The 12,951-nt window shown below is 42.1% G+C and overlaps 1 protein-coding gene across 4 annotated transcripts in view; it reads left to right on the plus strand.

Annotated features, from left to right (window-relative positions):
• The window catches only part of ARHGAP32 (Rho GTPase activating protein 32), a 749,023-nt gene that overhangs the window by 321,739 nt on the left and 414,333 nt on the right, over positions 1 to 12,951 (plus strand). The window lies entirely within an intron of this gene.

Below are 12,951 nucleotides of genomic sequence, written 5' to 3' on the forward strand. Positions count from 1 at the left end.
GCTGTCTGTGACTGTAACGGATTATTGCCATGCAATATTGTACAGTATTTATCATTTTTTTATTAAAGAGAAGGATTTAAACAATGTGAGATTAAAGCTGTAACTGTAAATAATATAGCATTGTATTTCCTGCTTTGGCTCATTGGTTGACCGTTACATTCTACTGATGCTCATTGGCTGGCATTAAACGTTTATACCTAACAGCCAATAAGCGTTAGAATTAAGCATCCATTTGTCCTGTCTTCTGAATTGGTTTGTTCTACAAATACTTAAAGGGACAGTCTAGTCAAAATAAAACTTTCATTATTCAGATAGGACATGCAATTTTAAACAACTTTCCAATGTACTTGTATTATCAACTTTGCTTTGTTCTCTTGGTATTCTTTGTTGAAAGCTAAACCTAGGTAGGCTCATAGACTGATTTCTAAGCCCTTGAACGCTGCCTCTTATCCCAGTGCATTTTAAGTTTTTCACAGTTAGACACTGATAGTTTGTGTGTCATATAGCTAACATTGAGCTCTCCCACGTGGAGTTATTTAAGAGTTAGCACTGATTGGCTAAAATGCAAGTCTGTCAAAACAACTGAGATCAGGGGGCAGTCTGTAGAAACTTGGATACAAGGTAATTACAGAGGTATATAACAGTGTTGGATGCAAAACTGGGAAATGCGTAATAAAGGGATTATCTATCCTTTTTAAACAATAAAAATGTTCAAGTAGACTGTCCCTTTAAAGGATAATTATGGAGGAAAGACTATTTGTATATTGTTTTAAAACTCGGCTTAAATAAAACTAAAAAGTGCTTGCAAGTTATATACCATATTTTTGTATTACTGTTCTATTATTGTGCTGCTTTTTAATTAAAAAAGAAATCAAGTCTGATAGAATAATGTAAATGAATGCCAGTTTGTGAAGTCAGCAGGAATATGAATTCCGAGAAGGAAGTTTAATGGAACATGAAGAAATAGCTGTTCTATCAATGTTATAAATTAGTTTAAAAAAAGCACATTAGAGGGTGGAATTATATAAAAAAATGGAAAGTAATGCACACAAATGAAATACTTTCCAGATCAGTTGATATGTGTTAAAGGATTACTTTCTGTTATAATTTTTAAGCTAAACAACTAACATATTAAAGTTAATAAACATTAATTAAAACCTACTGACCTATATTTTCTCCAAAACAAAGTTTCATAACGTTCTAAAAGTTATATCTTTTATTCGCCGATGATGTCACGTTATCCTGCCCACTATTTTCAGCACTGCATGTTCAAAATACTTAAACCAATAAATTTGTGTTTAAAGCGCCATTTTGAAACCTAGGTATTGTAAACGGATTGGTACAGAGCAAATGATACCCACGGAGTGGGTTTGGAAAACAATTAAATTTGCAGACAAGATTTCTGATATACGGTAGAGATATGTTAATGAAATGCTATTGATAAAAAGCGTATTTGGGGTAGTTAGTTAGTAACAGGCATAGAAAATATTTACTTACAGTGGCCCTTTAAGGTAAACGTCTGACAGCCAAGATAAATGACATTGTGATACCACTAGGTGGTACATCGCTCTGTTGTAAACCCTTTGTTATACCCATTTATTTATGACCTACACTGATGCTCACAGACTTAAAGGGGCAGCAAACCTAGAAAATGTTATATAATTCTGCACATAGTGCAGAATTATATAACATTATCTTAGCCAAACTTTATGTAACATAATATTGCGTGTGAAATTTGGTTTAAAAAAGAGGGTTTTTCAGACCGCTGCTCTTGCTCTACGGAGCGGGTCTGGTTTTCCCCCTGAGCGCATCTGGGCAGCTGTCTAGTCACAGCCTGGCCCGATCGCGCTCCTGCTCTGTCTGATAGCGGGAGCGAGCTGCATTGAGTGTAATGGCGCGATCAGGCCGGGCTGTGACTAGACAGCTGCCCAGATGCCCTCAGGGGGAAAACCAGACCCGCTCAGTAGAGCAAGAGCAGGGGTCTGAAAAACCCTCTTTTCTTCTGTTAAGTGTGATCAGTCCACGGGTCATCATTACTTCTGGGATATTACTCCTCCCCAACAGGAAGTGCAAGAGGATTCACCCAGCAGAGCTGCATATAGCTCCTCCCCTCTACGTCACTCCCAGTCATTCTCTTGCACCCAACGACTAGATAGGATGTGTGAGAGGACTATGGTGATTATACTTAGTTTTATATCTTCAATCAAAAGTTTGTTATTTTAAAATAGCACCGGAGTGTGTTATTATCTCTCTGGCAGAGTTTGAAGAAGAATATACCAGAGTTTTTGTTATGATTTTAGCCGGAGTAGTTAAGATCATATTGCTGTTTCTCGGCCATCTGAGGAGAGGTAAACTTCAGATCAGGGGACAGCGGGCAGATGAATCTGCATAGAGGTATGTAGCAGTTTTTATTTTCTGACAATGGAATTGATGAGAAAATCCTGCCATACCGATATAATGTCATGTATGTATACTTTACACTTCAGTATTCTGGGGAATGGTACTTCACTAGAATTACACTGTAAGAAATACATAAAGCTGTTTAATAACTAGAGATTATGTTTAACGTTTTTGCTGGAATGTAAAATCGTTTTCATTTGCTGAGGTACTGAGTGAATAAATGTTTGGGCACTATTTTTCCACTTGGCAGTTGCTTAATCTGTTTTCTGACAGTTTCTGTTCTCCCTCACTGCTGTGTGTGAGGGGGAGGGGCCGTTTTTTGGCGCTTTTACTATGCATCAAATATTTCAGTCAGCAACTCATTGTATTCCCTGCATGATCCGGTTCATCTCTACAGAGCTCAGGGGTCTTCAAAACTTATTTTGAGGGAGGTAATTTCTCTCAGCAGAGCTGTGAGAATTATAGTTTGACTGAGATAAAAAACGTTTATTCTGTAATTTGTTTCCTGCTTTCAGAATTTGTTATCTTTGCTAATGGGATTAAACCTTTGCTAAAGTTGTGTTGTTTACAAGGATTGAGGCTATAACTGTTTCAATTTATTAATTTTCAACTGTCATAGATCTTCTGTGCTTCTTAAAGGCACAGTACGTTTTAATATTATTCTAATTGAATTGTATTTCCAAGTTGCAAGTTTATTTGCTAGTGTGTTAAACATGTCTGATTCAGAGGATGATACCTGTGTCATTTGTTGCAATGCCAAAGTGGAGCCCAATAGAAATTTATGTACTAACTGTATTGATGCTACTTTAAATAAAAATCAATCTGTACAAATTGAACAAATTTCACCAAACAACGAGGGGAGAGTTATGCCGACTAACTCGCCTCACGTGTAAGTACCTACATCTCCCGCTCAGAGGGAGGTGCGTGATATTGTAGCGCCGAGTACATCTGGGCGGCCATTACAAATCACATTACAGGATATGGCTACTGTTATGACTGAGGTTTTGGCTAAATTACCAGAACTAAGAGGTAAGCGTGATCACTCTGGGGTGAGAACAGAGTGCGCTGATAATATTAGGGCCATGTCAGACACTGCGTCACAGGTGGCAGAACATGAGGACCGAGAACTTCATTCTGTGGGTGACGGTTCTGATCCAAACAGACTGGATTCAGATATTTCAAATTTTAAATTTAAACTGGAAAACCTCCGTGTATTACTAGGGGAGGTGTTAGCGGCTCTGAATGATTGTAACACAGTTGCAATACCAGAGAAAATGTGTAGGTTGGATAAATATTTTGCGGTACCGACGAGTACTGAGGTTTTTCCTATACCTAAGAGACTTACTGAAATTGTTACTAAGGAGTGGGATAGACCCGGTGTGCCGTTCTCACCCCCTCCGATATTTAGAAAAATGTTTCCAATAGACGCCACCACAAGGGACTTATGGCAAACGGTCCCTAAGGTGGAGGGAGCAGTTTCTACCTTAGCTAAGCGTACCACTATCCCGGTGGAGGATAGCTGTGCTTTTTCAGATCCAATGGATAAAAAGTTAGAGGGTTACCTTAAGAAAATGTTTGTTCAACAAGGTTTTATATTGCAACCCCTTGCATGCATTGCGCCGATCACGGCTGCAGCGGCATTCTGGATTGAGTCTCTGGAAGAGAACATTGGTTCAGCTACTCTGGACGACATTACGGACAGGCTTAGAGTCCTTAAACTAGCTAATTCATTCATTTCGGAGGCCGTAGTACATCTTACTAAACTTACGGCGAAGAATTCAGGATTCGCCATTCAGGCACGCAGGGCGCTGTGGCTAAAATCCTGGTCAGCTGATGTTACTTCTAAGTCTAAATTGCTTAATATACCTTTCAAAGGGCAGACCTTATTCGGGCCCGGGTTGAAAGAGATTATCGCTGACATTACAGGAGGTAAAGGCCATGCCCTGCCTCAGGACAAAGCCAAAGCCAAGACTAGACAGTCTAATTTTCGTTCCTTTCGTAATTTCAAAGCAGGAGCAGCATCAACTTCCTCTGCACCAAAACAGGAAGGAGCTGTTGCTCGCTACAGACAAGGCTGGAAACCTAACCAGTCCTGGAACAAGGGCAAGCAGACTAGGAAACCTGCTGCTGCCCCTAAAACAGCATGAATTGAGGGCCCCCGATCCGGGATCGGATCTAGTGGGGGGCAGACTTTCTCTCTTCGCCCAGGCTTGGGCAAGAGATGTTCAGGATCCCTGGGCGCTAGAGATAATATCTCAGGGATACCTTCTGGACTTCAAATACTCTCCTCCAAGAGAGAGATTTCATCTGTCAAGATTGTCAACAATCCAGACAAAGAAAGAGGCGTTTCTACGCTGCGTACAAGAGCTCTTGTTAATGGGAGTAATCCATCCAGTTCCACGATCAGAACACGGACAGGGGTTTTACTCAAATCTGTTTGTGGTTCCCAAAAAAGAGGGAACTTTCAGACCAATCCTGGACTTAAAGATCCTAAACAAATTCCTAAGAGTTCCATCGTTCAAGATGGAGACTATTCGGACAATTTTACCTATGATCCAAGAAGGTCAGTACATGACCACTGTAGATTTAAAAGATGCTTACCTTCACATACCGATTCACAAAGATCATTATCGGTACCTAAGGTTTGCCTTCCTAGACAGGCATTACCAGTTTGTGGCTCTTCCATTCGGATTGGCTACAGCTCCAAGAATCTTCACAAAGGTTCTGGGTGCTCTTCTGGCGGTACTAAGACCGCGGGGAATCTCGGTAGCTCCATACCTAGACGACATTCTGATACAAGCTTCAAGCTTTCAAACTGCCAAGTCTCATACAGAGTTAGTGCTGGCATTTCTAAGGTCACATGGATGGAAGGTGAACGAAAAGAAAAGTTCACTCGTTCCACTCACAAGAGTTCCCTTCCTGGGGACTCTTATAGATTCTGTAGAAATGAAGATTTACCTGACAGAGGACAGGCTAACAAGACTTCAAAGTGCTTGCCGCACCCTTCATTCCATTCAACACCCGTCAGTGGCTCAATGCATGGAGGTAATCGGCTTAAGGGTAGCGGCAATGGACATAGTACCCTTTGCACGCTTACACCTCAGACCACTGCAACTGTGAATGCTAAGTCAGTGGAATGGGGATTACTCAGACTTATCCCCTTCTCTGAATCTGGATCAAGAGACCAGAAATTCTCTTCTATGGTGGCTTTCTCGGCCACATCTGTCCAGGGGGATGCCATTCAGCAGACCAGACTGGACAATTGTAACAACAGACGCCAGCCTTCTAGGTTGGGGTGCCGTCTGGAATTCTCTGAAGGCTCAGGGACAATGGAGTCAGGAGGAGAGTCTCCTGCCAATAAACATTCTGGAATTGAGAGCAGTTCTCAATGCCCTCCTGGCTTGGCCCCAGTTGACAACTCGGGGGTTCATCAGGTTTCAGTCGGACAACATCACGACTGTAGCTTACATCAACCATCAGGGAGGGACAAGAAGCTCCCTAGCTATGATGGAAGTATCAAAGATAATTCGCTGGGCAGAGTCTCACTCTTGCCACCTGTCAGCAATCCACATCCCGGGAGTGGAGAACTGGGAGGCGGATTTCTTAAGTCGTCAGACTTTTCATCCGGGGGAGTGGGAACTTCATCCGGAGGTCTTTGCCCAAATACTTCGACGTTGGGGCAAACCAGAGATAGATCTCATGGCGTCTCGACAGAACGCCAAGCTTCCTCGTTACGGGTCCAGATCCAGGGATCCAGGAGCAGTCCTGATAGATGCTCTGACAGCACCTTGGGACTTCAGGATGGCTTACGTGTTTCCACCCTTTCCGTTGCTTCCTCGATTGATTGCCAGAATCAAACAAGAGAGAGCATCAGTGATTCTAATAGCACCTGCGTGGCCACGCAGGACTTGGTATGCAGACCTGGTGGACATGTCATCCTGTCCACCTTGGTCTCTACCTCTGAAACAGGACCTTCTGATACAGGGTCCCTTCAAACATCAAAATCTAACTTCTCTGAAGCTGACTGCTTGGAAATTGAACGCTTGATTTTATCAAGACGTGGGTTTTCTGAGTCAGTTATTGATACCTTAATACAGGCTAGGAAACCTGTTACCAGAAAGATTTACCATAAGATATGGCGTAAATACCTATATTGGTGTGAATCCAAAGGTTACTCTTGGAGTAAGGTTAGGATTCCTAGGATATTGTCTTTTCTACAAGAAGGTTTAGAAAAGGGTTTATCTGCTAGTTCTTTAAAGGGACAGATCTCAGCTCTGTCCATTCTGTTACACAAACGTCTGTCAGAAGTTCCTGACGTCCAGGCTTTTTGTCAGGCTTTGGCCAGGATTAAGCCTGTGTTTAAAACTGTTGCTCCACCATGGAGTTTAAACCTTGTTCTTAATGTTTTACAGGGCGTTCCGTTTGAACCCCTTCATTCCATTGATATAAAGTTGTTATCTTGGAAAGTTCTATTTTTAATGGCTATTTCCTCGGCTCGAAGAGTCTCTGAATTATCAGCCTTACATTGTGATTCTCCTTATTTGATTTTTCATTCGGATAAGGTAGTCCTGCGTACTAAACCTGGGTTCTTACCTAAGGTAGTTACTAACAGGAATATCAATCAAGAGATTGTTGTTCCTTCTTTATGCCCAAATCCTTCTTCAAAGAAGGAACGTCTACTGCACAACCTGGATGTAGTCCGTGCTCTAAAATTTTACTTACAGGCAACTAAGGAATTTCGACAAACGTCTTCTCTGTTTGTCATTTACTCTGGGCAGAGGAGAGGTCAAAAAGCTTCCGCTACCTCTCTTTCTTTTTGGCTTCGTAGCATAATTCGTTTAGCTTATGAGACTGCTGGACAGCAGCCTCCTGAAAGAATTACAGCTCATTCTACTAGAGCTGTGGCTTCCACTTGGGCCTTCAAGAATGAGGCCTCTGTTGAACAGATTTGCAAGGCTGCAACTTGGTCTTCGCTTCATACTTTTTCCAAATTTTACAAATTTGACACTTTTGCTTCATCGGAGGCTATTTTTGGGAGAAAGGTTCTTCAGGCAGTGGTTCCTCCTGTATAAAGAGCCTGCCTATCCCTCCCGTCATCCGTGTACTTTTGCTTTGGTATTGGTATCCCAGAAGTAATGATGACCCGTGGACTGATCACACTTAACAGAAGAAAACATAATTTATGCTTACCTGATAAATTCCTTTCTTCTGTAGTGTGATCAGTCCACGGCCCGCCCTGTTTTTAAGGCAGGTAAATATTTTTTAATTTATACTCCAGTCACCACTTCACCCTTGGCTTTTCCTTTCTCGTTGGTCCTTGGTCGAATGACTGGGAGTGACGTAGAGGGGAGGAGCTATATGCAGCTCTGCTGGGTGAATCCTCTTGCACTTCCTGTTGGGGAGGAGTAATATCCCAGAAGTAATGATGACCCGTGGACTGATCACACTACAGAAGAAAGGAATTTATCAGGTAAGCATAAATTATGTTTTTTTTTTTGTTTTTTTTTAAATCAAATTTCACGGGCAATATTATGTTGAATAAAGTTTGGCTAAGATAATGTTATATAATTCTGCACTCTATGCAGAATTATATAACATTATTTCTTCTGTTAAGTGTGATCAGTCCACGGGTCATCATTACTTGTGGGATATTAACTGCTCCCCTACAGGAAGTGCAAGAGGATTCACCCAGCAGAGTTGCTATATAGCTCCTCCCCTCTACGTCACCCCCAGTCATTCTCTTGCACCCAACGACTAGATAGGATGTGTGAGAGGACTATGGTGATATATTTAGTTTTTATATCTTCAATCAAAAGTTTGTTATTTTATAATAGCACCGGAGTGTGTTATTCCTTCTCTGGTAGAATTTGAAGAAGAATCTACCTGAGTTTTTCTATGATTTTAGCCGGAGTAGTTAAGATCATATTGCTGTTTCTCGGCCATCTGAGGAGAGGTAAACTTCAGACCAGGGGACAGCAGGCAGATTAATCTGCAAAGAGGTATGTAGCAGTTTATTATTTTCTGACATGGAATTGATGAGAAAATCCTGCCATACCGTTATAATGTAAACTCAGCCTTGAATGCAGTAGATGTAGCTGATATCAGGCTGTCATGTATGTATATTTTACACTTCAGTTTTCTGGGAAATGGTACTTCTCTGGCTTTTAAACTGTATACATAGACTTAACCTATTTTGCAGGGACTTGCAATAGGTTTTAAATGACAATTAATTATTGAGGTAAAACGTTTTTTTGCTGGCATGTAAAAACGTTTTTTTCTCTGAGGTACTGGGTGAAAAAATATTTTGGGCACTTTTTTTCCACTTGGCAATAGTTTTGATTTAAATTAGAGCAGTTCACTGATCCCTCTCACTGTTATGTGTGTGGGGGAGGGGCCATTTTGGTGCTTTCACTATGCATCAGAAAAAACTCAGTCAGAGGTTCATTTTCTTCCTGCATGATCCGGTTCATCTCTACAGAGTTCAGGGATCTCAAAAGCCTTTTTTGAGGGAAGTAATCATTACAGCAGAGCTGTGCTGAGGGTATTGACTGTGATATAAAAAACGTTTATTTGTGTGTTTTTTTCTGCTGCCTGGGTTAGTTATCATTTGCTGAGGGGAACAATCCTTTGCTAAAACTGTATATTCTGACAAAGATTGATGCTATAACTTAATTATTTTATCTGTTATAATATTTTTCTGTGCTTCTTAAAGGCACAGTTCGTTTTCATATTATTTGTAAATTACTTTGAAAAGTATTTCCAAGTTGCTGTTTATTTGCTAGTGTGTTAAACATGTCTGATTCAGAGGAATATCTCTGTGCTATATGTGTTAATGCCAAAGTGGAGCCCAATAGAAATTTATGTACTAAATGTATTGATGCTACTTTAAAAAATAGTCAATCTGTACAAATTGAACATATTTCACCAAACAACGAGGGGAGAGTTATGCCGACTAACTCGCCTCACGTGTCAGTACCTGCATCTCCCGCTCAGGAGGTGCGTGATATTGTAGCGCCGAGTGCATCTGGGCGGCCATTACAAATCACATTACAAGATATGGCTACTGTTATGACTGAAGTTTTGGCTAAACTACCAGAACTAAGAGGTAAACGTGATCACTCTGGGATGAGAACAGAGTGCGCTGATAATGCAAGGGCCATGTCTGATACTGCGTCACAGTTTGCAGAACGTGAAGACGGAGAGCTTCATTCTGTGGGTGACGGTTCTGATCCAAATAAACTGGACTCAGACATTTCAAATTTTAAATTTAAGCTTGAGAACCTCCGTGTGTTACTAGGGGAGGTATTAGCGGCTCTGAATGATTGTAACACAGTTGCAATCCCAGAAAAAATGTGTAGGTTGGATAAATATTTTGCGGTACCCGACGAGTACTGACGTTTTTCCTATACCTAAGAGACTTACTGACATTGTTACTAAGGAGTGGGATAGACCCGGTGTGCCTTTCTCACCCCCTCCTATATTCAGAAAAATGTTTCCAATAGACGCCGCCACACGGGACTTATGGCAAATGGTCCCTAAGGTGGAGGGAGCAGTTTCTACTTTAGCTAAGCGTACCACTATCCCAGTGGAGGATAGCTGTGCTTTTTCAGATCCAATGGATAAAAAATTAGAGGGTTACCTTAAGAAAATGTTTGTTCAACAAGGGTTTATATTGCAACCTCTTGCATGTATTGCGCCTGTCACGGCTGCAGCAGCATTTTGGTTTGAGTCTCTGGAAGAGACACTTCAATCATCCACACTAGATGACATCACACACAAACTTAAATTCCTTAAGTTAGCTAATTCATTTATTTCAGATGCCGTAGTACATTTAACTAAACTTGCGGCTAAAAATTCAGGAGTTGCCATTCAGGCACGCAGAGCTCTGTGGCTAAAATCCTGGTCAGCTGATGTTACGTCTAAATCTAAATTGCTTAATATTCCTTTCAAAGGGCAGACCTTATTCGGGCCCGGCTTGAAAGAGATTATTGATGACATTACAGGAGGTAAAGGTCATGCCCTGCCTCAGGACAAGGCCAAAGCCAAGGCTAGACAGTCCAATTTTCATTCCTTTCGTAATTTCAAAGCAGGAGCAGCATCAACTTCCTCTGCACCAAAACAGGAAGGAGCTGTTGCTCGCTACAGACAAGGCTGGAAACCTAACCAGTCCTGGAACAGGGGCAAACAGGCCAGAAAACCTGCTGCTGCCCCTAAGACAGCATGAATTGAGGGCCCCCGATCCGGGACCGGATCTAGTGGGGGGCAGACTTTCCCTCTTCGCCCAGGCTTGGGCAAGAGATGTTCAGGATCCCTGGGCGTTAGAGATCATATCTCAGGGATACCTTCTGCACTTCAAATCCTCTCCCCCAAGAGGGAGATTTCATCTGTCAAGGTTGTCAACAAACCTAACAAAGAAGGAAGCGTTTCTACGCTGCATACAAGATCTTTTATTAATGGGAGTGATCCATCCAGTTCCGCGGTTGGAACAAGGACAAGGGTTTTATTCAAATCTGTTTGTAGTTCCCAAAAAAGAGGGAACCTTCAGGCCAATCTTGGATTTAAAGATCCTAAACAAATTCCTAAGATTTCCATCGTTCAAGATGGAAACTATTCGAACAATTTTGACCATGATCCAAGAGGGTCAGTACTTGACCACAGTGGATTTAAAGGATGCTTACCTTCACATACCGATTCACAGAAGTCATTACCGGTATCTAAGGTTTGCCTTTTTAGACAGGCATTACCAGTTTGTAGCTCTTCCATTCGGACTGGCTACGGCTCCAAGAATCTTCACAAAGGTTCTGGGCACTCTTCTGGCGGTACTAAGACCGCAAGGAATTTCAGTAACTCCGTACTTAGACGACATACTGATACAAGCTTCAAGCTTTCAAACTGCCAAATCTCATACAGAGATAGTATTGGCATTTCTAAGGTCGCATGGATGGAAAGTGAACGAAGAGAAAAGTTCTCTCTTTCCACTCACAAGAGTTCCCTTCCTGGGGACTCTGATAGATTCTGTAGAAATGAAGATTTACCTGACAGAGGACAGGTTAACAAAATTTCTAAATGCATGCCGTGTCCTTCATTCCATTCAAGAGACCAGAAATTCTCTTCTATGGTGGCTTTATCGGCCACATCTGTCCAGGGGAATGCCATTCAGCAGGCCAGACTGGTCAATTGTAACAACAGACGCCAGCCTACTAGGTTGGGGCGCTGTCTGGAATTCTCTGAAGGCTCAGGGACTATGGAATCAGGAGGAGAGTCTTCTTCCAATAAACATTCTGGAATTGAGAGCAGTCCTCAATGCTCTTCTGGCTTGGCCCCAGTTAGCAACTCGGGGGTTCATCAGGTTCCAGTCGGACAACATCACGACTGTAGCTTATATCAACCATCAGGGAGGGACAAGAAGCTCCCTAGCAATGATGGAAGTATCGAAGATAATTCGCTGGGCAGAGTCTCACTCTTGCCACCTGTCTGCAATCCACATCCCGGGAGTGGAGAACTGGGAGGCGGATTTCTTAAGTCGTCAGACTTTTCATCCGGGGGAGTGGGAACTTCATCCAGAGGTCTTTGCCCAAATACTTCGACGTTGGGGCAAACCAGAGATAGATCTCATGGCGTCTCGACAGAACGCCAAGCTTCCGCGCTACGGGTCCAGATCCAGGGATCCGGGAGCGGTCCTGATAGATGCCTTGACAGCACCATGGACCTTCAGGATGGCTTATGTGTTTCCACCTTTCCCGATGCTTCCTCGATTGATTGCCAGAATCAAACAGGAGAAAACATCAGTGATTCTAATAGTGCCTGCATGGCCACGCAGGACTTGGTATACAGATCTGGTGGACATGTCATTCTGTCCACCTTGGTCGTTACCTCTGAAACAGGACCTTCTGATTCAGGGTCCTTTCAAACATCAAAATCTAACTTCTCTGAAGCTGACTGCTTGGAAATTGAACGCTTGATCTTATCAAAGCGTGGTTTTTCTGAGTCAGTTATTGATACCTTAATACAGGCTAGGAAGCCTGTTACCAGAAAGATTTACCATAAAATATGGCGTAGATACCTATATTGGTGCGAATCCAAAGGTTACTCTTGGAGTAAGGTTAGGATTCCTAGGATATTGTCTTTTCTACAAGAAGGTTTAGAAAAGGGGTTATCCGCTAGTTCCTTAAAGGGACAGATCTCAGCTCTGTCCATTCTGTTACACAAGCGTCTGTCAGAAGTTCCAGACGTTCAGGCTTTTTGTCAGGCTTTGGCCAGGATTAAACCTGTGTTTAAAGCTGTGGCTCCACCATGGAGTTTAAACCTTGTTCTTAACGTTTTACAGGGTGTTCCGTTTGAACCCCTTCATTCCATTGATATAAAGTTGTTATCTTGGAAAGTTCTATTTTTAATGGCTATTTCCTCGGCTCGAAGAGTCTCTGAGTTATCAGCCTTACATTGTGATTCTCCTTATTTGATTTTTCACTCGGATAAGGTAGTTCTGCGTACTAAGCCTGGGTTCTTACCTAAGGTAGTCACTAACAGGAATATCAATCAGGAGATTGTTGT

This window comes from Bombina bombina, chromosome 8 (genome assembly GCF_027579735.1).
Source record: "Bombina bombina isolate aBomBom1 chromosome 8, aBomBom1.pri, whole genome shotgun sequence".
Lineage (NCBI taxonomy): Eukaryota > Metazoa > Chordata > Amphibia > Anura > Bombinatoridae > Bombina > Bombina bombina.